The sequence below is a fragment of the Poecilia reticulata genome, chromosome 23, assembly GCF_904066995.2.
Source record: "Poecilia reticulata chromosome 23, P_reticulata-male-v2, whole genome shotgun sequence".
NCBI lineage: Eukaryota > Metazoa > Chordata > Actinopteri > Cyprinodontiformes > Poeciliidae > Poecilia > Poecilia reticulata.
Genome location: NC_088852.1, coordinates 988,370 through 1,016,202, shown reverse-complemented (window position 1 = coordinate 1,016,202; position 27,833 = coordinate 988,370). Strand labels below are relative to the sequence as shown.

Below are 27,833 nucleotides of genomic sequence, written 5' to 3'. Positions count from 1 at the left end.
AGAAAAGAGGAAAATAATCAAATCAGAAAGAAAAATGAGCAGAAAGCTGGAAAAACATGAAGCAGATAAATTAGAACCAAACCATGAAGACAAATAACAGAATAAAACCAAACCAACCCGGAACCCTGACAACGGCCGGTCTGGACAGGAAGACGGTTTCTGGACAGTAAGACGGTTTCTGGACAACAAGACGGTTTCTGGACAGTAAGACGGTTTCTGGACAACAAGACGGTTTCTGGACAACAAGACGGTTTCTGGACAGTAAGACGGTTTCTGGACAGTAAGACGGTTTCTGGACAGTAAGACGGTTTCTGGACAACAAGACGGTTTCTGGACAGTAAGACGGTTTCTGGACAGTAAGATGGTTTCTGGACAGTAAGACGGTTTCTGGACAGTAAGACGGTTTCTGGACAGTAAGACGGTTTCTGGACAGTAAGACGGTTTCTGGACAACAAGACGGTTTCTGGACAGTAAGACGGTTTCTGGACAGTAAGACGGTTTCTGGACAACAAGACGGTTTCTGGACAACAAGACGGTTTCTGGACAGTAAGACGGTTTCTGGACAGTAAGATGGTTTCTGGACAGTAAGACGGTTTCTGGACAGTAAGATGGTTTCTGGACAGTAAGATGGTTTCTGGACAACAAGACGGTTTCTGGACAACAAGACGGTTTCTGGACAGTAAGATGGTTTCTGGACAGTAAGATGGTTTCTGGACAGTAAGATGGTTTCTGGACAGTAAGACGGTTTCTGGACAACAAGACGGTTTCTGGACAACAAGACGGTTTCTGGACAGTAAGACGGTTTCTGGACAGTAAGATGGTTTCTGGACAGTAAGACGGTTTCTGGACAGTAAGACGGTTTCTGGACAGTAAGATGGTTTCTGGACAGTAAGATGGTTTCTGGACAGTAAGACGGTTTCTGGACAGTAAGATGGTTTCTGGACAGTAAGACGGTTTCTGGACAGTAAGACGGTTTCTGGACAACAAGACGGTTTCTGGACAGTAAGACGGTTTCTGGACAGTAAGACGGTTTCTGGACAGTAAGACGGTTTCTGGACAGTAAGACGGTTTCTGGACATATCAGTTAAATCTACTCTGAACAAACCAAAACGCTTCCCAAAGCAACCGCTCCGATCTGGGGTCCAGGTGGGACCGACAGCAGGTCGGCCCATTTGGATCCCAACAAAAAGATCCACTGAGACCCGTTTTATTAGAACCACACAGAACCCATAATTTAACCGGTTCTGCTGGGTTTCCATGGTGAAATCTGACTGAAAACCAAACAGACGGGCTCCATGTTGGGACTGTTGGAAGGTCAACGACCATCAGGGTCACCAACAGCAACGGCTGTTAGAGATTTAATACATCATTAACAAACAGGTAATAATTACATTCTAGCTTTTAACTCTGTTTGGATCAAATGGTGGATTTATGAGGAAAGTATGAAATGTAAGCAGCAGCAGTTTGTATGCTGAGTTACTGCTAAATTGTTAAAGTTAGATAATAAATAAACTGATGTTTACAGGATTATTTCATCTCCAACTGAGTTAATTTCCTGTGGCTGACTGAGCAGACATGACGGTAAAGGAGGCGCATCGATAAAGACGGACCAGGTGAGCAGATTCCTGCTCACAGGTCTGGGAGGAAGAGGAGTCAGGAGGAGGAAGGAGCTGGAAAAAAATCCAAATGTCTGGATTTTCACACCGTTAATTTAGCCGTGCAGAGCTTCGTCGCACCATTCTCTCACTCTTCTCCGCTCCTGTCGGAAACATGCTAATTAGGGAAGCCGGCTGACGTGAGCGAGGTTTAAAGGGTAATTAGCATAAAAATCCTACATGCTGTATTTTTACTTTCTCTAATCAACACCCTCACACGTACACGTTTTCTGATGTGAGAAAATGTGGCTTGACGCAATTAAAAATGAAAATTAGCATCCAGAAGGAGGGAGGTAGACAAAAAAACACAACATTCTCTTGAATTTTGTTCTTTGTCTCATTTTATCCACTTTATTTCCAGATGAAAGCAGAAGAAAAATGTAATTGTTTTTGCAAACAACATGATGAGCAGAGCTGCAGTGTTCTCGTTTAGCCGCGAACTTATTCGTCTGATTTGTGCTGGAAATGTTTCTCCCTAATGAAGCCTCCTGAGCTTCAGCCGAACAAACCTGGACTAAAAGGCGACACAAAGCCGTAGGTGTGGACATCAAAACTTTTTATCAACTTTGGAGCAAAGTTAAGCATTCAGAGGAGTTTGTCAGTCGTTTCAGGTTCAATCTAAAGTCTTTTGACACAAAGAAAAATCTCGGGTTTCTGAGGAGGAAGTTTAGTAAAGTGTTGTGTTTGAGGGGGAACTCAGGTTTTTAGGAGAAAACGAGTTTTAAATCAGTAATCCAGGTCAACGAAGGAAAAAATCAGGATCAGATTCAAGTCCAGATTCTCACGTCTGATTTAACCTCAATAAAGATTCAATTTCAGACAAATATGTTAAAAACGTTTATGAAACATTAAAGCACAACAGTTAAAATTAGTAGAAATGGATTAAAAACACTTTTATGATGATGATTTGTTTGTGATGATCTATTGATGCATTTTACAGCTGGATTACATAAAACATTCAGTTTAAAAACAATCAGGTATGATATCAATACTAAAAGCCCCAAAATAATTTGGAAGCAAAACAGAACAGAGAAGAAAACACAGGTGAGAAGTTGATTTTGTTGAAATGCCGAGTGTCCAGCGTCTCACCGTTAAGAAGCAGCAGGTCGCAGTGAAATACTCCAACACTCCAGACGTCCCAGTCCGACAAATCAAACGCACCTTTTACAGGAGAACATCCCCATCAGGGCTGCAGTAAATGTTGCTTTAAATAAAAACAGAAGCACCATAACCTGGCTCTGAAGCGACGCCATGTACGCGCAGTTACCGTGACAACCAGCCGTTTGTTTACCTTCGCCCATGTATTTCCGATCCGCATGGTTGACGGGCCTGGATCCTGCCGTCTGAACTTTGTGTTTTAGTTTTTCTTGCACATGTTTGCGTTGCTGCGCTGGACGCTGCTGGCCTTTACCTCTAAAGGGCGTCCAATCAGCTCGCGTCTCATCAGCTGCAGAGCAGAGCCAAACTGCAGCTCTTTACTCTGACCTATGCAGCTCATTTGGGAGGTTTTATTTCCTGTTTGCTTTAAAAAGGACACAAGGAAAGTTTAATAAGGTCTGAGGCTGAAAACAAGTTATTTTCCTGATCCAGTGAGCAGAAAGCGACTTTTATCCAACCGGGCCGACGCCCTCCATGCGCCGAGACGACGGAGCAGGAGAAGCAGGCGAAGCTTCGTGACCTCAGCTGACCTCTGAGCAGCATATGGCTGCACACCTGGACGGCCCGGAGGGACGGGAGACGGCTTGGACGGAGCAGAGAAGGGTGGTGCTGCCCGGACGCCCGGGGCGGTCCATATGCTCCGTTACTGGATCAGAGACGGGCCAAACTGGGTCAGAGCAGAGAGGGCTCTAATCTGGGTAATTCATCCTCTGAATGCTGGATTATAAATCATTAGAAGCCCAAAACCCGGTTCTAAATAAATCCCGTTTATGCAGATCAGGATTAGGGAGAAAAACAATAATTCTGACTTCTGATCGCCGAAGATTAAAGTCAATATTCTGAGATTAAAGAGATAATTTTGTGATTAAAGTAGAAATGCTCGTTTTGATTCTCTTCTGTTGTTTTAATAATTTTCTGATTAATCAATTCTTAATTTTCAACTTAATTATCAACAATTGATAAAAAATTTTAAACATAAATAAATCAAGATAAAAGTAAGTCTTTGCACCTGGGCGGTTTCTCTTCAGATTCTGGTCCAGGAAGTTCATCAAACATCAGAACCAACACCCGGCTGAAGTTGGCTTCTGATTGGGAATTTAACTAAAGGGTGATTCCACCTAATTTCCACTTCCTTCTACATCTTTAATCAGTTTCAGTTTAAAAACCGAATCACTCCTCCAACCTGCTCTGGATTATTCTGCGCTCTGTTTGCAGTCAGTGAATCTTTTATTTGCATCTGGACACATTAGAAACAGTCCAGCTTCAGAACGACCGAAAATATTATAACCTAAAGTCGATTATTCTGCTTTCAGTGCAGAATAAACAACAACAACGTTTATTTCACATCAAATATTTCACTGCAAAAGGTTTTCTCACAGTCCAGTTTTATTTATACTTCAGTAAGCAGGTTAGATATTTATTTTTTCTTCATTACAGATAATTTCTGGACTATATTTTTTATTTTTGTAGATTATTTTGCCTTTTATTGGAGGAAAATCCAACAGAAAGGCAACAATCTGCAGCGGTTGCCAAGAAAATTATCACCTCCTGTATCTGCGTTGGAAGTGTTGGACCCGCCCAGCCGGTCCCCACGGTGATGTCACCGTTACCACGGAGACGCAACACAGAGACCCGCAGCCCTGCCAATGCCCAGCAGGGGGTGAGGGGGCTGCTGGTTCCCCCAGAGCTGACAGCCATCTGCGCTCAGACTCATCTCTGTGGTTCTGATGGTTTTTAAACCCGTTCATGAATCAACGCTTCTGGAAATGAAGCTTCAGGTTCAGCTCCTCTCTGCCGGAAGAGATCAAATCTGAATTAAGAGTCCAGATCCGGTTCTTTAGGGACCGTCTGGAAGCATTTCAGGGGCCGCAGGGGCCCCAGAACCCAGTGGTGGGAAGTAACGAAGTACAAGTACGTCGTTACTGTACTTAAGTACAATTTTCGTGTATCTGTACTTTACTTAAGTAGATTTAATAATGGATACTTTCTACTTTTACTCCACTACATTTTACAGTAAGTATCTGTACTTTCTACTTCACTACATTTCTACTAAACTCTCGCGTTACTCGTTACATCCAAGTCGCATTGTGGTTTTTTTTCCGTTAAAATGTGAAGTTCAGGGATTTAAGGTGGCGCCGTAAAATCCGAGCAATAACGTGACTTAGTGCCTGTTGTCACCCATCGGCTCCACCTTTACTCGCACGCGGAGCTCCAAGACATGCGCAGTGGTTTCCTCTGAGCGTCAGTAATATAATAGTACTGAAGCCTCCATAAATCATAAGATATGGCGACATGTAAAATCAGCAGCGCTTCGCTTTCGCAGACGGTGGGACTTCGTCCAATTTTTAACGTCACTTGGAAGGAAAGCTTAAAGAAAGGTAAGCTCCGTGGACGTAATGCTAGCAAAGTTAGCTGTATTGACTGAGACACATGTTGCATCTGCGATGACTGACATGTCGCAGATATGGGACAACGCTGTGACCAAAGTGCAATATTGTAATATGACATTCATGGACGATCCGATTCTTCTGGACGGATCTTGACTAAGTCCTATAGGACTGAAGCCTCACTGAGAGCCGTTCTTTGTTCTTGTAATGCTCTGCATAGACTGCAGTAGCTATTTTATTTCATTAAAATATCTTTATACTTAATTGGTGAATAAATAAAACAAGAACGTAAGAACACAGAGCATGCTCATTGCTCTTTGTTTTCGTCACCTGTCATGGTGGCAGACGTTGCAGCAGGAGGGAGGATGAGAACAGTCACGGTGCTCCTCCTGCTTGGTTACTTCTTGCTTATTGGGCCTTGGACAGTGTTCATAGTTGAGCGTTGTTAATTGCTGTTTAATGGTGCAGACAATTATTATTTCTGACATTGGCAATATGGGCAACCGCACAGGGCGTTATTTTTTTAGGAATGGCAGGAGACCTCTGTGGATTGTGGCACAGAAATGAAAGCAAAACAGAATGAAGAAGAGTTTGAATTGATACTGGTTAAATTTATTTCAGCTCTAAGTGTTTAATATCTAGGTGGGAAAGTGAATCTTTCAGATCAATTTGAGAAGCAGTTTTGATAGGTGCACTAAATGTTATTGTCATGTAGCGCGGGGTGCTGGTTTTGGTTTGGTCTTGGGTTTGGTGGTCCAGACTACAACTCTGCTACGAGGCTCCTTGGTTCCATGTCCTCCTCTGCCAGTTTGATTTCTTTCAAAATAAATGTGTGGCAAAAAAAGTGAAGTTCATGTTATGTTAGGACAGGAGACGAGATGTTTCCATCCCTGAAATGATGATGCATAGAATCATATATCTAAGTCTAATCTATGTTACAGAATAAACGCAATAAAAACATGTTTTATCTGTGGCATATGATCATATGATCGGTACACTTAATGATATTAGTGATTAGGCAATGCATTCAGCAAGTACTTTTACTTTTAATACTTAAGTATTTTCAAAAACCAGTACTTTTTTACTTTTACTTAAGTAAAATGTTAATGTGGTACTTTGACTTTTACTTAAGTACATTTTTTGAGTACTTTCTCCACCACTGCCAGAACCCCATTTATAGAAACCCAGGCGGTTCTTATGTTCCGACCCAAAACCTCAGTCATAAACTGCCATTAAAAAAATTTATATTTAATATAATCTACATTAGTTTCTCTTTAGATTTTCACGTTGTTCTAATTTTGAGCTTCGTTTAAGTATTTTTTGAAACACGCGGCCCGGCCCGGCCCAGCCTCTCCTCTCTGTGCAGACATGCTAACAGCATGTGGATCAGAACAAACCGGGTCACGGACACCAAACACCATGCGACTCGGCCTCCTAGTCCGGGTTGTAATCATGATTTCCCGTCATTTCTTACAGACGCAGCGACTCGTCTGAAGAGCCGTGGCGTCTGCTCCTGTGATCCTCGCTAACTGCCAGCTAAAGAGCCGCTAACGCCTTTTAGCTCGTTAGCGCTGGAATCTAGTGAGACCAGACCGACTGAAACGGACATATGGAAGGAGTCTGGCAGCAGACTGGCAGCCCTGATGCCAACTCCTCCAAAACACACACACACACACACGGTACGTCCCTCATCCCTGACTTCCTGCTGTCCGATTAGCTGGAAACCTGCTCCATAAAAGCATCGTGGGAATTTCAGAGCCTCCTTGATTTCTCCACTTCACCGAGGCTGAAGTCCAGGATGAAGGCCGGCCTCAAACCCCGCCTTTATCTGCCTGACGCGAGCGTGTGTGTGTGTGTGTGTGTGTGTGTGTGTGGACAGCTGGCCTCAGCATCTACTCGGAGTGGCAGGTTGGCTGCTGGGTGGAGGAATCACTGAGCAGCAGATCGGTGCTGAAGCTCTTCCTGGATATACTGTGACATCTGATCCTCCAAACTGAGGCGCTCTGAAGAGTTCAGGCCTGAAAATGTTCCTCATGTCAGAGTCTCAGTTTAACCTCCTTTGGGTTACGGTGGTTGTTAAAATGGAAGAGTTGGTTTGAACTTCCTTCCTCTCTCTCTGCATCCCTGTAACCTTTTGAGCTCCTCTGGGATCTGGGGTCAAAGTTCATGTGCTATTTGAGCTTTTAAGCTAATTATTTCTGGAGCCTTTAATGGAGTTGACGCTGCATGACTGGAACCTGAAGGCAGTTTGCACCACTGATTCTGAATTGCACTGAGGTCTGGACTTTGACTAGGCCATAAAGCAACAGGAAACACGCCTTGGTTCAATTATCGCTCAGGTGGGTTTTCCTGTTACAACCTTCAATAAAAAGTAAATGAAATTACAGAAGAAACCTTTCCATGACGCTGCAGATGTAACCTCTCTTCCTGAAGCGCATTTCAAACACCTGCACTGCGACATTCCAAACTTTCTCCAATCATATCTTCCTCAAATAAACACAAAGTTCAGTTTTTAAACGGTTAAATTGTCTGAGGAATCATTTCCTGAACGTGTTGCTGGAGCCAGCAGCTGCAGTACTTTAATCTCAGCGTTGTGCAGCATCATCGCTTCGCCCAACTGTTGCCTGGTCCTCCTCTCTGCCGGAGAACGGCAGCAGATGGGTTTGTTCCTTTGTTAATAATGAATGCTCCTGGATATGATGTGAAGCAGCAAAATCTGCTTTTACACACTTGTGTGTGTATTTTTTGACGCGGTGACAGAAATGTGATGCGACTCAACCTGCGGAGCTGCTGTCGCTGCCAGCAGACGAGGCGCTGCGGTCGGGTTAGACGACCGGACGAGCCCCCATCTCCGGGGGGTCGGAGAGCAGCGCGGTCCCGGCGCCGCGGGCCGCCGCACGCCAACACACATTCAGATAAAGACGCATGAATGCATCCAAACACACACACAGCTCTGCTATCAGCCACTGGCCTGGATATGCCCAGATGTTCCTGCTCCGTCAGAATCACAACACGCTCCACATGTCAGACGACGCTCCAGAAGGTTCTGGAAAACAGACCTTTCACTTCATACACAGCCGATGGGAGCTGCAGGCCCCAAGAGGCAACGCGACGCAAGAGTCTGAACTTCCTAATCCTGAGCATCAAGCTGCTCAAACATTAAGCGTTATTATCCTAACAGAGTTTGTTCGCAGTAATCCGGCTGAGATGGAGGGAAGGAAAGCTTCAGCTGGAACATTTCCTGGGTTTTCTCCAGACAACTTCACAGGAGAAACAAACTTATAATGTAGAAGTTCTTATAAACCAGAGTCCAGTTTGTTCATCAGTCAAAATGCATTTTCACCACTTCCCCCTTTTCAGTCACTGATCAACTTCAAGTAAAGAGTCAAGTTACTTTCTAAAGGATTCTTCGGCAGTCGGATTACTTTTTCAAGGTAGCTGGTTACCTTGGTTACGCCAGATGCAAATTAAAATGGAGTGGCTATAGAGGAGCATATTACTGGCAAAAAGAAAACAAATTAGATTCCGAGATTATTTCACAGATTTACAAACTGGGATTTTCTATTATATTGAAAAGTCGTAAAATCCCACAAATAAAAATTTAAAATTCCATTAATTAAAGGCAAATTTACAAAATTTCCAATTTTCTGCCTATAGAAAGTCAGAAATTTATAATGAAAACTCAAAATTTTATAAAGTCAGATATTTGAGACAAAATGTCAGAAATCTTGCTGACTGGGCCGTTTTCCTGGATCCGAACGTCTCCGGGTCCGGACCCGACGCCGCCATGTTGGAGCTTCCTCCTCGCCGGAAGACATCCCGACCAGAACCCGGATCTTCCAGAACCAACCTGGAAAATATCTGCTGAAGTTACAACCTCAGAGTCCCGACTGTTTCAGTTCGTCGCAGATATCTGACTGACCTCAACCCTCTGAGGTTTGATGAAGCAGAAAATGACGTTTCAGGCTGTATTCTTGTAAATACCAAGTTATTTTTCTGTCTGCAGAGCATCAACAGAATGAAAATGGTAAAAAGGCCCAACAATCATCAGATTTTAATCTGATTAAACATTTTCACCATCTCTGCTTTCTGATTTTGGACCAAGCCAAACCCTCCTGAAGGAAAAGTGAGACCGTTTCACTTCAACAGCTACAAACCTGATCTGAACATATTGAGCATCAATAATTCAAAACGTGAAGCCTGGTCAGGAGAAATGTGGAGCGGAGCTGCCCAGGTTCCCTCCCCGTCTCCAGCAGGAGGATACAGTGAGATTAGAGCTTCATCAGGCAGCAGGAGGTGACAGCCTCTTTATTATCCGGCAGAAATGAAGCTAATTTAATGCCATTGATCTGGAGCTCAGAGCCTAGCAACAGGCGTGAGGTCTGCGCGTGGGCGCATGTGTAACAACCGCACGCATCCTCTTTATTGAATATGTTATTATTGGAAAAGATATTGCTGCTATGAAATGTCATGAAAAGAAGTTTGTTTTACGTCTTCAATAAAGTTTTATATCAAAGTTTTTATCCCTTATAAATTATTATTACCTGAACTGTTTTTCTGAAAGTCTTGAAATAAGTTCCAACTTTTTTAATGTCACAAATTATGGACAGCAAAAGTTACTTTACAGCTAAATATCGGAGTTTAATTCAACTAATTCCTTCATCTTAATGCAAATAGTTTCACTTATAACAAGATACTGTTTTTATTCATATTAAAGAATTATTGTTAGTTTAGTTTCATTTATTTGCACTGAAACTAAAATAAAACTCGGTAAGATTTTGTGTTTTTGCAGTGTAGGTTTGCTTAACTTTATCAAAAACAGCAGATGAGTGTTGATCATCATAATTTGCTAAATTTAATTGTAATTAAAGAAATATTTAAAACTGGTTGCCACAGCAACCATTAGATGCTGCCACATGTATATTAGCTGGAAGGAAAAAAAAGCCTTTTCTACCATCACAAATGTAAACAAATTGACTTTGTTCAACTCTACTAGGACTTTAACTAGACCTGTGATCAGGTGAGGTGAGGATGTGTGATGCTGTGGGCCGTTTCTCTTCCCAAGGCTCGAAAGCTTTATAAAACACCGAGATGATAATCTGACGATGGGTTGATGATCCTCCATCAGAGCCTCAGACCTAAAACTCTCCAGAGGTTTAATGTAAATGTTTGTGACAGAATCAGAATCACGTTTTGTTTCTTCATCTTCCTTCAGCTGTGATGCAGTGAAACTCTGCCTCTGCTTTGACTCCATCTGCGGTAACGAGCTGCTGCCCTCCTCCCGCTTTCTCTCTGCGTTGTTGTGCAGGTGGGCGTGTTGTCGCCCTTTCAGAGCCAGATATATCTGGACTCAATTAGTCGCCGTGTCACAGCAGGTTGGAGCGGCGCCGGTCCAACGGACCCGGCTGAAGCTGTAAATCAGGCTCTAATAGGGCGAGCGGCGCTCGGTGCGTGCCGCGGCACAAGACGACCACTTCCCAGCATTTTATCAGCCGTTTGGTAACGATGGGTGGATCGACGCGGGCTTTAATGGCGGCTGGTAATTTGTGTTAAAGCCTGCAGCCGGAGCCCACCGAGGCTCTCCACCAGGAACTTTATGCCTTGGAAAGGTCACAGCCGGCGTTCCTCCATTGATCAGACAGGATCAATGCAGCTAATGTTCTCCTAGTTACTTTGTTTTGCCTGGTTAGAAAATCAAAAGCGTATTTATGATGGTCATTTCTTGCCTGTGCTGGTCAGAGATCTTCACCAGAGCCCAGATGAAAGCAGCGACCGCACAAATCTTTATTCATGTTCCATCATTTAAACTCGCAGCTTTGTCCCTTTGTAGCCGTGTTCAAAGCTCCGTCTCCTAAAACGTGTTAGCATGGAATAAAGACGGAGCAACAATTTGGTTCGGCTCGGAGGTATTATCTCCGGCGCGCAGAGCGTGGCCCGGCAATCAAAGAGGCGCCTGCTGCAGCCGAGACAAGAGCAGGAGGCGCCGAGCGCGGAAATAATTAGATGGCTCAGATTGACAAACATCAATAAAACGAAAGCAGTTCTGTATGGAGGAAGAAATGAGGCCTGCTCGTTTGGGAAGGTTCAGGCGTCCAATCAAAGCAGGGGACAACACTTCGGTATTGATCAGTATTAGCTGAACTGTAATTGGCTTCAGATGCAGAGCTCTGCTGTGTTTTCAGCCAGAACAGAGACGACGCTCTGAGAGCATTCACACCGGCCCAGTTCAGTCCGCTTTAATACCACTGAACTGATTTAACCCAACTCCAGTCCGACTGATGAGAAAGTCCGGTCCGGTTCGGTTGGTTTGGTGTGAACGCCAATCAAACTCTGGTCCTTCAAACCTCAAGTGGTTCTGGTTCAGTTTGAATGTGAACGCCAAGCGGACCGAAGACCGCTCCAAAAGCAGGAAGTGGACTACAGCGCAGGGCATTCTGGGTAAATACAACCATAGCTAACGTGCTAGCCTAGCGCTAACAGCAGAAATGGCTCCTGGTCTTTAGCCTAAAGAGAAATCCTCCAACCGCTAAAATCTCCATCTTGTTTCCATCTGGTGAAGAAGGAAGTTGCTCTCAGCTTCTTCAGAGCTTTCTGTGTGGTTTCCTTCAGTGGTTCTTGGTGCAGCGCCCCCACAGGCCAGGAGGGGAACAGGTTGGTTTGACTCAGAGCCACAGCAGCTGGAAATGTTGGGAGTTTTTGACCCAATAGAATCGGATAGACTGGACTACCAGGTGTGAAATCAGCCTCTGCTTAAATGTGTTTGTGGGAATGACTGAAGTCAGGCACTGTGTGATGGATGGAGGATGTGGGAAACAGTTACTTTACTTTAACCACTTGTAATAAATCTTTCATGTTTTTCTTTCTCAACGTCTTTTAAAGCTTTTTATCCTCAGTGAATACTGAGTGAAGTCCTATTCTTCTGGTTTCTCGGTGGAAACGGTTTCAGATTGCGACACCTGTTCAGGTGTGAGACCCTGACCTTTCCACCATCAGGTTTAGAAAACCACCATGACGTCCGAAACGAACCGCTTCCTGAAGCTGAACGGTAAATTTCCCACTAAGCAAACCGTTACAGAATTAAAACTATTATTTAGTGCAGCACAGCAAATGAACTTTAAGCTTCACACGTTTATCTGAAACTTTCTGATGACGCCGTTTCTGTTCTTTCCACAAGTCAAAGATGAGTTGACATGGCAACTGTTGCTCTTATTTTAGCTGTTGCTTTATTTGCTTCATGTTCAGGTGGCTTCGCTCGTTCCCAAATACATCAGAGCTTTCAGAGCGGGAAGAAAGGAAACCTGAGCGCGACCCGATCCCAGAGGAAAGCCCTCACTGCTGCAGAGCAACGCCATTAAATGTGTTCATCTAAAGCGGCACTTTTAACAACATCTGGAGGCTCCGGCAGGAAGCGATACATAATAAACGGAGCCGTACTTCATTAGACGGTGACATTATTTCCAGATATTGCTCTATGAGACAGAGTGTACAATAACACAATAACAACCCCCGCTGCAGGATGGAGACCCAGAACCTATCACTGTACGCCGTACTGTACCGCTCTCACCTAAACACTCAGATATTTCCCAGTGTAGGCCGTAATTATTCCCCCCGCCCCCCGGCGTAATTTAATCCACCGAGTGCATATTCAATTCAGATCCGGGCTTCTCGGTGAGCTGCGAGGTGCTCAGCGCGATTGTCTCTGAAATTGGATTATGATAACCTGTCACAGCTTTAATTCCATAAGATATTAAAGGTGGAGGAGCGGGGTAGGTGGGGGTGGGGGGCGTCACTGGAAGGAGGCAGAGGAAGAGCGGATTGAGGCGGCTGCTTCGGCGCCGAGAGGCGGGACGTGTTGAGAGCTTCTTATTCCAACCGCTCAGATCCGTGGTACAAACTTTAGACAGCCACTAGAGAAGATACTGGAGGGAATCAGCAGCTGGCGCTATAGAGCTACGTCATGGGTTACTGCTGAAAACTGGAGCACATTCTAGGATAAACTTATCTGGATCAAAGACATCAAAGTGTACAAATAATGTGGATTCTGATTAGTTGAAGGTGAACTGTGGTGTCCCACAGGGTCAGTGTTCGGTCCTACATGGTTGTTATTTTATATAAATGATAAATGTAGCCAAGTTATGGTCAACAAAATGTAAAGGCCACAACGCAACAAGTCAGCAAGTTTGTTTTAACGTTTCTACAATTAAACATAGCTTCTGATTTAGCCCAACTATGGAGCCAACTCAGTACAACTTAGCATTTAACGCAACTTAGCATTTAACGCAACTTAGCATAGCTCCAGATTTAGCATAGCTCCAGATTTAGCATAGCACCAGATTTAGCATAGCTCCAAATTTAGCATAGCTCCTGATTTAGCATAGCTCCTGATTTAGCATAGCTCCAGGATCAGCATAGCACCAGATTTAGCATAGCTCCAGATTCAGCATAGCTCCAGATTTAGCATAGCACCAGATTTAGCATAGCTCCAGATTTAGCATAGCTCCAAATTTAGCATAGCTCCAAATTTAGCATAGCTCCTGATTTAGCATAGCTCCTGATTTAGCATAGCTCCAGATATAGCATAGCTCCAGATATAGCATAGCACCAGATTTAGCATAGCTCCTGATTATGCATAGCTCCAGATTTAGCATGGCTCCTGATTATGCATAGCTACTGATTTAGCATAGCTCCAGATTTAGCATAGCTCCAGATTTAGCATAGCTCCAGATTTAGCATAGCTCCAGGATCAGCATAGCACCAGATTTAGCATAGCACCAGATTTAGCATAGCTCCAGATTTAGCACACACTTACGGGTTAATCATTTTGTTGACCCTTCTAGGCCACCATAGGTACATTCGGTGCAGCTTATAAGCACAACTGAAGGAAAATTAGTGCCACAAAAAAATACCACAATTTAAGAAATACTGAAATAGAAAGTATGAAATTAGATTTTCTTTTTTTTTTTGGCTTTGATTCGTGATTGTAAATATGAGATTTCCCATTTGTAATCTAAAAGTTTAAATACTAAACATAGCAATATTAAATAAGTCACATGTTATACTGTTAATGTTTTTATACATAAATTACTTTGGAGATCTGGGAAAACTCTTAAACCAACAAAACCGTGTAAAATCTTCAGGAAAAGGCCTTAAGAATCATAAATGCTTCAGATTGTCATCCAGCCAACTAAATATTTAATATGCTGGATATTTTATAATTTAGTAAAGCTCAGTAGAGCTCGGCAAAGTACAAAGCTTAAAAAAAAACTTCTTCCAAGTTGTATATTGAAGTGGTTTGAAATAAAAGAAAAACTGAAGAGAAATGAAAAATATTTGGATCTGAACTCAGAAGCATTAATGAGGAATAGTTGTTGAGGGAATTTAAAACTGTTCTTGCTCCAAGTAAAAAAGGCACAAGAATAATTTTCTAAACTCATTTTGATGAAAGTTTATTTCTTTTACCAGTTTGTCTACAAACTTCTGTTTTCTGTTTAGCTTTATGTTTATTTGTCGTTTTTTAAATAAGCCTGTAAGTTAACTAACAATAGTGGCTGAAGCGCGATGGAGTCCTGCAGGTGAAGCGCGGCAGAAAGGGCGGAGGTGGTCTCGGGGCGAAGGCGGTCTTGGGGTGGAGGCGGTCTCGGGGCGAAGGCGGTCTTGGGGTGGAGGCGGTCTCGGGGCGAAGGCGGTCTTGGGGTGGAGGTGGTCTCAGGACGCCGGCGATCTGTGGGCGGAGGCGGTCTCGGGGCGGAGGCGGTCTCGGGGCGAAGGCGGTCTTGGGGTGGAGGCGGTCTCGGGGCGAAGGCGGTCTTGGGGTGGAGGCGGTCTGTGGGTGGAGGTGGTCTCAGGACGCCGGCGATCTGTGGGCGGAGGCGGTCTCAGGGCGGAGGCGGTCTGTGGGTGGAGGCGGTCTCGGGACGCCAGCGGTCTCAGGATGGAGGCGGTCTTGGGGTGGAGGCGGGGGTGGTCTTGGGGCGCCATCGCCTCCCTGACAGTCGGGTTGAACCGTCCTCGTCCTGGGTCCTCGTCCTCGTCCTGCTCCGGTCTTAATCTTCCCAATAATCCGAAGCTTCAGCTTCCAGATCCACTCAGATCAACAGCAACATTTCATCCAGGGACCAAAAGAAAAATAAGCCTTTAAAAATTGAACAGCAGCTTCTCTTTCCATCGCTGCCCCCATTCTGCTGAATAACACCGACTGCTGAGCTATTTGTGTTTCTCACTAAAGAAAAACTATATTTGAAACCATCCGAAAAGAAAAAGGGACTTTAAACAGCAACCCAGATATCTTGCACTGAATATTTCATCCTCTTTGCTCTCAGTTCTCAGAATCAGCAGCTCAAGTCGCCAAGATGAGCCAAATAGTTTCCAGCTGAAGGAAATATTTTATTTAAATCGTCAAATGAAGCTCTGATCATGAAGTCAAACACAATTATAACAAACATTTAGACAAGTTTTCCACTCATTTCAGTTCCGTCACCTTCTGGGTCCATTACATTACATGTTTATTTTTCCAAATGATAAAATTCATTTAGTCTAAATAAACGTGGAAATGTTTTGCAATGAGCAGAGAAACTCTCCTGTAACTTTATTAATAGTTCATGTTTTCTGCTGATTTTCTACAGAAAAATAAAACAACCAACTAGAAGGAGAAACATCAGACCTGAACTACAAAATCACCCAGAAGTCACATCATTAGGAAACAGACTCATCTCAACAAGCAGCTCTAAAAAATCCACCTGTGAAGCTCAAATCCTGTTTTAAATCTGATGTTTTCTATTTGTTATAGTTTTGACCAAAGAACCGACTAACTTCACGACAAACTGCTGCAAATAAAGAGCCTAAAGATGCAGGTTCTTTTTGTTTAATCTTATTAATCTGTTCATAAGATGCCGTTTCTAAGCATATTAGTGGAAAGTTGAGAGGAAGGAAAAAGTATCGCCATGCTACCATTTACATTTTCAATTAGAGTCCAGAAGTTTTGGTGGAAAATAGTGAAATGATGCGAAAACAGCTGATATGATTGAGAAAAAGCTGGATATGAACCACTGAGTTCAACAAGCTGCAGCCCAAACTACCATGTTTTGCCACCATGTTTTCTTTTCTGAGTTTCCTTCACGTCTCGGTTTGGTCTCTCAAGCTGCAGCAAAGAAGCAAATAACTTTCAGAATATGACAACACGCTGCGATTGTTGAATAAAAGCCTTTTCTCGACTTTCATCATGAAGCACGCAGCGAACATCTGCTGCAGAGCCGCTTTGAACCCAAACCCAGAATGTGTTTTGCAGGAGACGAGAGCGGATAAGAAAACAACAAGCAGGTGTTTCCTGGCTTCACCCTGAGCTGTGCAGCATTAAAACCTTTTGACTTCCACAGACCTGACATGTCAGCGGCTACTTTTGCCTTCAAGCGAAGCGCGGCTCTCCGTCGCTGCTCCACCTGCAGCAACGGGGACGTCTTTACGAGGCGCGCCGCCTCCAGACTCTGATCTGCATCACCCGTCATGTGATGCATGACGCCGCAGATTCATGTCTGATATTCAGCTGCAAAAGAATTACCACAAATCTGGCATTTTAGAGCTAATTTTGATTAGATTATCAATTATGAAGGTTTTCTCCAAACAAATTCCACCAAAAACAAAATAAACATCAACTAACAAGAAGAACAAAGCAGCTTAAATCATTTTAAACGAGCAGGAAAAACTTCATTTTGTGCTTTTTTCTCTGGCCAGCAGCTAAAAAGTACTTTTGTTTTTTTTAATTATCTTATAATAAACCACAAAGGCGTCTAATAATAACCACTGGTCAACCATTGGTTATTCAAAAACAGGAGACGCCATGTTTGCTGCACTGCAAAAACTAAATCTTATCAAGTAACTTTAGTCTAGTTTCTTAGTACATTAAGTTTAATTAATAATAAACATTTTCATCCAGAGCTTAAGAGTCAATAATTTCTTAAAATTCATGAAGTCATTGTTCCATTTGACTTTTTTCATTTATAACATGGAAAAATGTCTTAGTGAAATGTAAGTTTTGTCTTTTTAAAGTGCAGTAAAATATTTGCACTAAGAACTAGATGAACAATACTTGGTTAGATTTTATGCTTTTTCAGCGTTTTACAAAATAATGTGCTGATAGAAAATCAACTACAATTAAAGTAAATCTGAAAACAAATCTTTAATTAATTCAACAACAATCAAAATCTTAGTTTTTGGTGGTGAGACAAAACTTTCCAGTTCCTGTAAATTAGCTTTAAACTCAAACTGTTATCTCTTGTTCGTTTTTCTACGTTAACAGTTATAATCTGGTTTTAATAACGATTCTCTGATTCTTTATAGCTAACATATTACTAAATATTAATAAAGTTAATTCCTGAAATAACGACCCAAAGAAATTTTCCCAAAAGTTTTTTTTTTTTTTGCAAAAAATCACCAACTAATTGTTTCCAAAACATAATTTAGTGAACGGATGACATGGTTTTATTTTATTTTTAAAGATGTTTGCTTAATTCAGCTCCTTTCAGTTATTTCCCTCTAAATAATCTGGTGAAACGTTTCAGTTATTTCCCTCATTTTTTCTAAATAATCTGGTGAAATGTTTCAGTTATTTCCCTCATTTTTTCTAAATAATCTGGTGAAATGTTTCAGTTATTTCCCTCTTCTCTAAATAATCTGGTGAAATGTTTCAGTTATTTCCCTCATTCTTCTCTAAATAATCTGGTGAAACGTTTCAGTTATTTCCCTCTTCTCTAAATAATCTGGTGAAACGTTTCAGTTATTTCCCTCATTTTTTCTAAATAATCTGGTGAAATGTTTCAGTTATTTCCCTCATTTTTTCTAAATAATCTGGTGAAATGTTTCAGTTATTTCCCTCATCTCTAAATAATCTGGTGAAACGTTTCAGTTATTTCCCTCATTCTTCTCTAAATAATCTGGTGAAACGTTTCAGTTATTTCCCTCATTCTTCTCTAAATAATCTGGTGAAACGTTTCAGTTATTTCCCTCATTCTTCTCTAAATAATCTGGTGAAACGTTTCAGTTATTTCCCTCTTCTCTAAATAATCTGGTGAAATGTTTCAGTTATTTCCCTCATTCTTCTCTAAATAATCTGGTGAAACGTTTCAGTTATTTCCCTCATCTCTAAATAATCTGGTGAAACGTTTCAGTTATTTCCCTCATTCTTCTCTAAATAATCTGGTGAAACGTTTCAGTTATTTCCCTCATCTCTAAATAATCTGGTGAAATGTTTCAGTTATTTCCCTCATTCTTCTCTAAATAATCTGGTGAAACGTTTCAGTTATTTCCCTCATTCTTCTCTAAATAATCTGGTGAAACGTTTCAGTTATTTCCCTCTTCTCTAAATAATCTGGTGAAATGTTTCAGTTATTTCCCTCATTCTTCTCTAAATAATCTGGTGAAACGTTTCAGTTATTTCCCTCATTCTTCTCTAAATAATCTGGTGAAACGTTTCAGTTATTTCCCTCATTCTTCTCTAAATAATCTGGTGAAACGTTTCAGTTATTTCCCTCATTCTTCTCTAAATAATCTGGTGAAACGTTTCAGTTATTTCCCTCATTCTTCTCTAAATAATCTGGTGAAACGTTTCAGTTATTTCCCTCATTCTTCTCTAAATAATCTGGTGAAACGTTTCAGTTATTTCCCTCATTCTTCTCTAAATAATCTGGTGAAACGTTTCAGTTATTTCCCTCATTCTTCTCTAAATAATCTGGTGAAACGTTTCAGTTATTTCCCTCATTCTTCTCTAAATAATCTGGTGAAATGTTTCAGTCATTTCCCTCATTCTTCTCTAAATAATCTGGTGAAATGTTTCAGTCATTTCCCTCATTCTTCTCTAAATAATCTGGTGAAACGTTTCAGTTATTTCCCTCATTCTTCTCTAAATAATCTGGTGAAATGTTTCAGTCATTTCCCTCATCTCTAAATAATCTGGTGAAACGTTTGTTATTTCCCTCATTCTTCTCTAAATAATCTGGTGAAACGTTTCAGTTATTTCCATCATTCTTCTCTAAATAATCTGGTGAAACGTTTCAGTTATTTCCCTCATTCTTCTCTAAATAATCTGGTGAAACGTTTCAGTTATTTCCCTCATTCTTCTCTAAATAATCTGGTGAAACGTTTCAGTTATTTCCCTCATCTCTAAATAATCTGGTGAAACGTTTCAGTTATTTCCATCATTCTTCTCTAAATAATCTGGTGAAACGTTTCAGTTATTTCCCTCATTCTTCTCTAAATAATCTGGTGAAATGTTTCAGTTATTTCCCTCATTCTTCTCTAAATAATCTGGTGAAACGTTTCAGTTATTTCCCTCATTCTTCTCTAAATAATCTGGTGAAACGTTTCAGTTATTTCCCTCATCTCTAAATAATCTGGTGAAACGTTTCAGTTATTTCCCTCATTCTTCTCTAAATAATCTGGTGAAACGTTTCAGTTATTTCCATCATTCTTCTCTAAATAATCTGGTGAAACGTTTCAGTTATTTCCATCATTCTTCTCTAAATAATCTGGTGAAACGTTTCAGTTATTTCCCTCATTCTTCTCTAAATAATCTGGTGAAACGTTTCAGTTATTTCCCTCATCTCTAAATAATCTGGTGAAACGTTTCAGTTATTTCCCTCATTCTTCTCTAAATAATCTGGTGAAATGTTTCAGTTATTTCCCTCATCTCTAAATAATCTGGTGAAATGTTTCAGTTATTTCCCTCATCTCTAAATAATCTGGTGAAACGTTTCAGTTATTTCCCTCATCTCTAAATAATCTGGTGAAACGTTTCAGTTATTTCCCTCATTCTTCTCTAAATAATCTGGTGAAACGTTTCAGTTATTTCCCTCATTCTTCTCTAAATAATCTGGTGAAACGTTTCAGTTATTTCCCTCATCTCTAAATAATCTGGTGAAACGTTTCAGTTATTTCCCTCATCTCTAAATAATCTGGTGAAACGTTTCAGTTATTTCCATCATTCTTCTCTAAATAATCTGGTGAAACGTTTCAGTTATTTCCCTCATTCTTCTCTAAATAATCTGGTGAAACGTTTCAGTTATTTCCCTCATTCTTCTCTAAATAATCTGGTGAAACGTTTCAGTTATTTCCCTCATCTCTAAATAATCTGGTGAAACGTTTCAGTTATTTCCCTCATTCTTCTCTAAATAATCTGGTGAAATGTTTCAGTTATTTCCCTCATTCTTCTCTAAATAATCTGGTGAAATGTTTCAGTTATTTCCCTCATCTCTAAATAATCTGGTGAAATGTTTCAGTCATTTCCCTCATCTCTAAATAATCTGGTGAAACGTTTCAGTTATTTCCCTCATTCTTCTCTAAATAATCTGGTGAAACGTTTCAGTTATTTCCCTCATCTCTAAATAATCTGGTGAAACGTTTCAGTTATTTCCCTCATTCTTCTCTAAATAATCTGGTGAAACGTTTCAGTTATTTCCCTCTAAATAATCTGGTGAAATGTTTCAGTCATTTCCCTCATTCTTCTCTAAATAATCTGGTGAAACGTTTCAGTTATTTCCCTCATTCTTCTCTAAATAATCTGGTGAAACGTTTCAGTTATTTCCCTCATTCTTCTCTAAATAATCTGGTGAAACGTTTCAGTTATTTCCCTCATTCTTCTCTAAATAATCTGGTGAAACGTTTCAGTTATTTCCCTCATTCTTCTCTAAATAATCTGGTGAAACGTTTCAGTTATTTCCCTCATTCTTCTCTAAATAATCTGGTGAAACGTTTCAGTTATTTCCCTCATTCTTCTCTAAATAATCTGGTGAAACGTTTCAGTTATTTCCCTCATTCTTCTCTAAATAATCTGGTGAAACGTTTCAGTTATTTCCCTCTAAATAATCTGGTGAAATGTTTCAGTCATTTCCCTCATCTCTAAATAATCTGGTGAAATGTAAGTGGAGACATCTAGCAGTCATTTCATTTTGCTAACTGCTTCTTTATGTCCGGCTGCAGCTTCTTCCTTTAATGTGTGCAGAGTAAATTCCTCTAATCAAACATGAGGAATGGACTCCGTCCTTCATTAAACACACTAAAGTGGAGCTAATGTGAGGAAAACATCCACGTTTCTCCAACTATGAAGCGCCTTGCTCGCCCCCCCCTCTCTCTCTTTGAGGATGTCCCAATCATTTTTCTCACCAAATCAAAAGCGGCTTCGTTTCAAACGAGCTCCGTTATTGCAAAGCCACACAGAGGTCGCAGAGGCAGAGACGGAGGCCAGCCGTCAGAGAAGATTAAAAACCGTCGCTGTGTCTTCCCTTTTCTCATCATGGCAGACATCACAAAGTCACGGGTGGGGAGGAAATGGCGCTCGTTTCTTCTTCTTCTTCAGAGATCCCAGCTAGACGTTGGCATGGATGGCACTCCGCTGAGTCCTCCCCCTCACAAAGACGTTTCTCCACATTTGATGTCTCTGTCACTTTCTTTCTCTAATTTAATAATCTGCTTTGAACTTTATTGTGAAAAGGCCTCACTTTGTTGGCTGACGAGCCAAGATGGCGGCAGGAGGGGGGGGGGGGAGCTAGGGGGGCAAAATTCACCACTGAGAGTGGTCCCCCTGTACTGGTCCCAGGACTGGTCCCAGTATTACACACTGGTCCCAGTACCACACACACGGAGGGAGAACAGACTGGTCCCAGTATAACACACTGGTCCCAGTCCAACACACTAGTCCCAGTCCAACAGACTGGTCCCAGTCCAACAGACTGGTCCCAGTCCAACACACTGGTCCCAGTCCAACCTAAGCAGTTCTGTGTACATCAGACTGGTCCCAGTCCAACACACTAGTCCCAGTCCAACAGACTGGTCCCAGTCCAACACACTGGTCCCAGTCCAACCTAAGCAGTTCTGTGTACATCACACTGGTCCCAGTCCAACACACTAGTCCCAGTCCAACAGACTGGTCCCAGTCCAACACACTGGTCCCAGTCCAACCTAAGCAGTTCTGTGTACATCACACTGGTCCCAGTCCAACAGACTGGTCCCAGTCCAACACACTGGTCCCAGTCCAACATACTGGTCCCAGTCCAACCTAAGCAGTTCTGTGTGCATCAGACTAGTCCCAGTCCAACAGACTGGTCCCAGTCCAACAGACTGGTCCCAGTCCAACACACTGGTCCCAGTCCAACCTAAGCAGTTCTGTGTACATCAGACTGGTCCCAGTCCAACAGACTGGTCCCAGTCCAACACACTGGTCCCAGTCCAACCTAAGCAGTTATGTGTACATCACACTGGTCCCAGTCCAACAGACTGGTCCCAGTCCAACCTAAGCAGTTATGTGTACATCAGACTGGTCCCAGTCCATCAGACTGGTCCCAGTCCAACCTAAGCAGTTCTGTGTCTCTAAAATCTGCTTTATTTCCTCGGAGCCGTTTTCACATCGATGCTCCAGGAACGCTGGACGGTTTTACATAAACACGTTTTACGTGTTTGACTCAACAAGTTGGCATCAACATCCATATGAAGAAACGTGGGTCGTAAATCTCCAGACGTCATAATCCAACGTAATCCACATACGATCAAATTCACGCAGAAAAACTTCGCAAGCAGAGATCTGCGATAAATCGCAAAACGCTGAAACGGCAGATTCCCTGCATCAGTCCTCTGGAAGGGAACCAGACCTTTAGTTATGTCATCAGATCTTTAATTAATCCTTTTAAAGTCAATATTTCCTTATGACAGCGAGTTAAAACTTGTGCATAACATTTTAAATGTGCAACAAATCAGACTAGAACCCAGAAAGCAATATAAATATTGAGCTAATTAACTTGCCAATAAGCAAAAGTGGACTACCAAAATAAAAGCTGGGCCTTGCAGAGCTTTATGTAAAACTCTTGTTGCTTCATTTCCTCTTCATTTGCACAACATGTTTTCACCAGTTGGTTTGAAAAATAACTACTCAGTTTTCTAATGAAATATTTAGTTTGCAGCTGTGACATTTGTGAATGAATGAATGAATGAATGAATTTGAAAAATTATCTGCCATTTTTCCCAAATAACCCAAATTTTTGCTGGTAATTTAAAACTGTGCGACTTTAAAAATGACACGGCTACAAAACCCCTCTCAGGAAAGTCTGATTTCCCAATTTTGTGTCATTTCTTTAAAAAAAAAAATATGCATACAAACTGCAGAGGTCGTGACCTTTAGCCAAACTCCTCTCTGATGAAACACCACATTGAAAGCTGGTGAAGGAAATCAATATTTCGATGTGGAAGGCATCAGAGCCATCAGCAGTGAGCGGTTAGCCATCAGAGCCGTTGGCTGTGTGAGCCACACACCGAGCAGCCACCTTGTGAGCCGAACTAATCTGAACAGGCACAGCGATTCCACACGCGGCGAGAGTGATGCCTCCAGCTAAATGAAAGGTGATGTTAGAGAGGAGAGATTGTTTTGTCAGAGCGGAGATTCCACAGATTTCTCTCTTAACGGGTGCCACGTTCGTTCGCCCTCCGCAGTCAGGATGATGTGTCGGAAACCCAACTGTGAAATAAGTTGAACAGCCAGATTAACAGAGATACAAGCGCAGGTGGAGACGGAGAGGGAGGGGGATGATCGCTCTGCAAGATGCCAAACCTGACAGCACAAGAGGTTTGATTCCCACCAAAGCAAATCTGCACTTTGGCTTTTCTGCTGTTCTCATGAAAAGGAAGCATGAAGAAAAGAGACGTGGTTGTCAAATGGGCCTTTTCCTGATGTCAAAGCTGATCATTTTCACCTCCATGGTAGCAGAAAAGATCACTTCATCTCCAACAGCCAAGCAGAGGAGAGATTAAACCCAGCAGCCATTAGCAGCTTCAGGCTTTACGGTTCTGTTAGACACCCAGAGCTATCAGCTTCAATTCATCAGTAAATAATCCTGATGAAGCATTTTTAAGATTCATTATTTACCTTTAGGGTCCAGGAACATGGAATCAGTTTTCAATACGTTGCCTCCAAGTGGGGGCACTACAGAGAGCTGCTGCTGCTCTCCACTCTCAGAGAGAAATAATCTGAATGAGGCTTATAGTCTGAGATTAGCTAATGTCGGCTACACCAGCTAATGTCGGCTACACCAGCTAATGTCGGCTACACCAGCTAATGTTAGCTACACCAGCTAATGTTAGCTACACCAGCTAATGTCAGCTACACCAGCTAATGTCAGCTACACCAGCTAATGTCGGCTACACCAGCTAATGTCGGCTACACCAGCTAATGTCGGCTACACCAGCTAATGTCAGCTACACCAGCTAATGTTAGCTACACCAGCTAATGTTAGCTACACCAGCTAATGTCAGCTACACCAGCTAATGTCAGCTACACCAGCTAATGTCAGCTACACCAGCTAATGTCAGCTACACCAGCTAATGTTAGCTGCACCAGCTAATGTTGGCTACACCAGCTAATGTCGGCTACACCAGTTAATGTTAGCTACACCAGCTAATGTCAGCTAGCCTCGCTCTGAGCTAATTCAGCTTCCCATGATGCATTTTCTTTGGAATATTTAGAAAAGCTCTTCGGAGAAAAACAACAAAAACAAACGGGTAAAATTTACACAAATAATTTGGATTTCCACAGAAAATCTGCAAAGTTCAGGTTTGGTTTTTCTTCAACAAGAAATTACATTTTTATAAAAAGTGACAACATGTTGCCTCATTAAAAACATTTTGTATGCTATTATTGTAATTCTTTGTGGAAAAGTAATTGGAGTATTGCATTAAACGACCTAAGAAAACCTACGTTAAGGCTACTGCCATGGAGGCAAAGCTACGTTTTGTTCGCCTTTTTAACCAAAGTCTGGGTCTGATGGCAGCGTCTCTCTGTAAACACCAGCTCTGACTCCCAAACCTACAGCAGCTCATTACAGGGAACCTCTGAAGGTTTTCAGCTTCCTCAATTAAAGTCATTTTTAAATGTCGTTTTTAGGGATAACCGCTGCTGATGCACATTAGGAAGTTTTAACAACCACAAAAAGGACAGATCCTCATCACCCAGTGCTAGTTTTTACTAGTCTGTTGTTTTTCCTGCGTCTTTGAGCTGCAACATGTTAGCAGTTCTAAAGCCGATTATTTGATGTGCCAATATCATTGACACTCCAGTGGAAACTGCAGCTGCAGACAGAAGGATGCAGGACGGGAGTCGGACGAAACTTCAACATGATGTTTATTCCAGGTCATTTAATCTCTAATCTGAGTCACAGAAACTGTCAGAATCTCCAAAAGGCCAAAGTTAAACTTTTATCCAGATTAGTCAAACAGTGAGGGCCAGATCCACCGAGTGTTGGTTTAACCTCTTGACCTTTCAGGTTGACCTTTCTGGATCCACCGAACCTGCCAGGGTCTCTTAATTAAATGCAATTCATCATTTCACTGGAGAAACTGTTCAAAGTGAACATATTTAATGGTTCTTTTAACAAGTAGAGGAGATGGAGAAGTTTTCATGTCCAGGGGACAGGAAGTGATGTCACGAGGTTAAATCTGCAGGTAAACGTTTCATTCACTCCCTTCACCGAGTCCAAACATTTCCTGCTCTGCTTCGGTCCCAGCCGGACCGGACCGATGTGGACTCTGTGGTCCTGAAGTGAAAGATGGCCGACGCGGCGGCTGAACTTCTGCAGCGGATGGTGGAGTTATTTCCAGCTCTGCCTTTAACCTTTCCATGCAGGTGCTGAGATTCCTGACCTTTACAGCCTGCAGTTCCCCGCTGCCTCTGAGTGCTTCTGATCGCTGCAGAGTGGAGCTCTCAGCATGTGGAAATGCACTCTGCTTGTGTACGAGTGCGCTCTCGTCCGTTTCAAGTGCACGACCTTCTTTGTGTGCCGACTTGCTGCAGAGCCATGCGAGGGCTTTGTATGGGGAAACTCGATTTGACACGAACACAGTGAAGATTACCTGTGTCCAGACAGTTATTGCCTTACAGACAATAAGAACCACCATCACTCACTTTTAAAGGTCAATGTGCTGAAACAAGGGGCTTCGCCAAGCCGGAAATAACCTTACAAAAGACCCACAGGAGACAAAGTGGGGAGGAAGGGTGGAGGTGAGGAAGAGGAGGAGAGATGGAGGGCGGCCAACTCCACCACAGCAGGCGTCTTGGGGTGTTTTCCCACCTGACAGTCCAGTAGACTCTGAGCCTGGAGACCAATGCTGCAACATTTGTTACATTTCCAGCTGCTGCAACTTGTTCCCCTCCTGGCCTGTGGGGGCGCTGCACCAAGAACCACTGAAGGAAACGACATAAAAACCTCTGAAGACACTGAGAGCAACTTCCTTCTTCACCAGATGGAAACAAGATGGAGGATTTTAGCAGTTGGAGGATTTCTCTTTAGTCTTTGGCTAAAAACCAGGAGCCATTTCTGCTGCTAGCACTAGGCTAGCATGTTAGCTTTGGTTGGATTTACCCAGAATGCCGTGCGCTGTAGTCCACTTCCTGCTTTTGGAGCGGTCTCTGGTCTTCTTGATGTTCACATTCAGACTGAACCCAGACGGAGGTCTGGAGGACCAGAGTTTGACTAAATATAGAAATTCAGCCATTAAAGGGTTAACAGATGATCAGCATCTGGTCACCTGATGCTAAACAAAGTTTTTTAAACATTTGTTTCCCCAATTTTAGCTTCTTTTATAGTTAATAAACAATGACAACATTTGAGATGTGACTGAAATGAACATGACAAAGAGACTAAATTAAACAGATCAGATTTCTAATTGGATGTGAATCAGAGCCGTTCAACTTCTAATCTGAGGATTTTTACCCGTCTGTCTCTGCTGCTGCTGCTGACCGTTTATCTCAGATGTTGACCAGAAATGTTTTCCTCGGGTCACATCCTCTGATCTCAGATCAAATCCGCCGAGTCTCATTAGGTTTTCTGTTTAGAAGCAGAGACACCGAGCGCACAGCGAGTAAACAAATATCCGTAACAAGAACAAAATGCTCCTCAATCGTCCTGAAGCCGGTCGGCCTGCAGCGACTCGCTGCTCATTAGCTCAAACTTCTAGGTAGAGAACCTTTTTATTCTGCATCATATTATGGTTTTAATGATATCCATGGTTTTCTGTCTAAAAACAACATTTTCTGCATGAAAACTTTTCAAACTTAAACCATCTTGTTTGCAAAAACTAGAGGTGTGCCGATCGATCGGCCACCGATCATAATCGGCCGATTTCTGTGAAAAAGTGTATGATCGGTGATCGGCAGTCATTGGCTCTTGTTGCCGATCACCTGCATCTCATTTCTCAGCCTGCCTGTGCAGCTGGTCTCCTCTTTCCTTCACTCTGCCAAACGTGCAGCAACAAATCCTGAGCGATGTGGAACTATAACTATAACGCACTGAGTGAATGGGGACGTTTGCGTGTTGCGGCGTAAAATTGAAGCAGGTCAAAATGCATCAACACAACGAAGCTAATACGACATAAAAACAATGTTATACCTGACAGAGTTTGGCTACATCGAGGCTCACTGCAGTAAAAAAGACGTATGGAGGATCAGACAGCAGGTAAAGCAGCACAGCTACAAACACTCACCCGGATTAGCATGACGGTCAGAAAGCTAAACAAATAACCCACAAAATTATTTAAGTCTTCCAGCTGCGATGTAAGACGCTGGTTCTGCTCTCGCTGTTGAACCGCTGCTACGCTACAGGTAGTAATA

At 42.3% G+C, this 27,833-nt stretch overlaps 1 protein-coding gene and 1 long non-coding RNA gene across 4 annotated transcripts in view; one reads left to right on the top strand and one right to left on the bottom strand.

The window, feature by feature from the left end:
• The window catches only part of LOC145550135 (uncharacterized), a 99,130-nt gene that overhangs the window by 67,521 nt on the left and 3,776 nt on the right, over window positions 1–27,833 (bottom strand). The window lies entirely within an intron of this gene.
• Window positions 1,071–3,706, top strand: LOC103459771 (uncharacterized). The gene is made up of 3 exons (XR_532808.2): window positions 1,071–1,380; window positions 1,526–1,813; window positions 3,246–3,706. It is a non-coding gene; the product is annotated as an uncharacterized LOC103459771 (long non-coding RNA).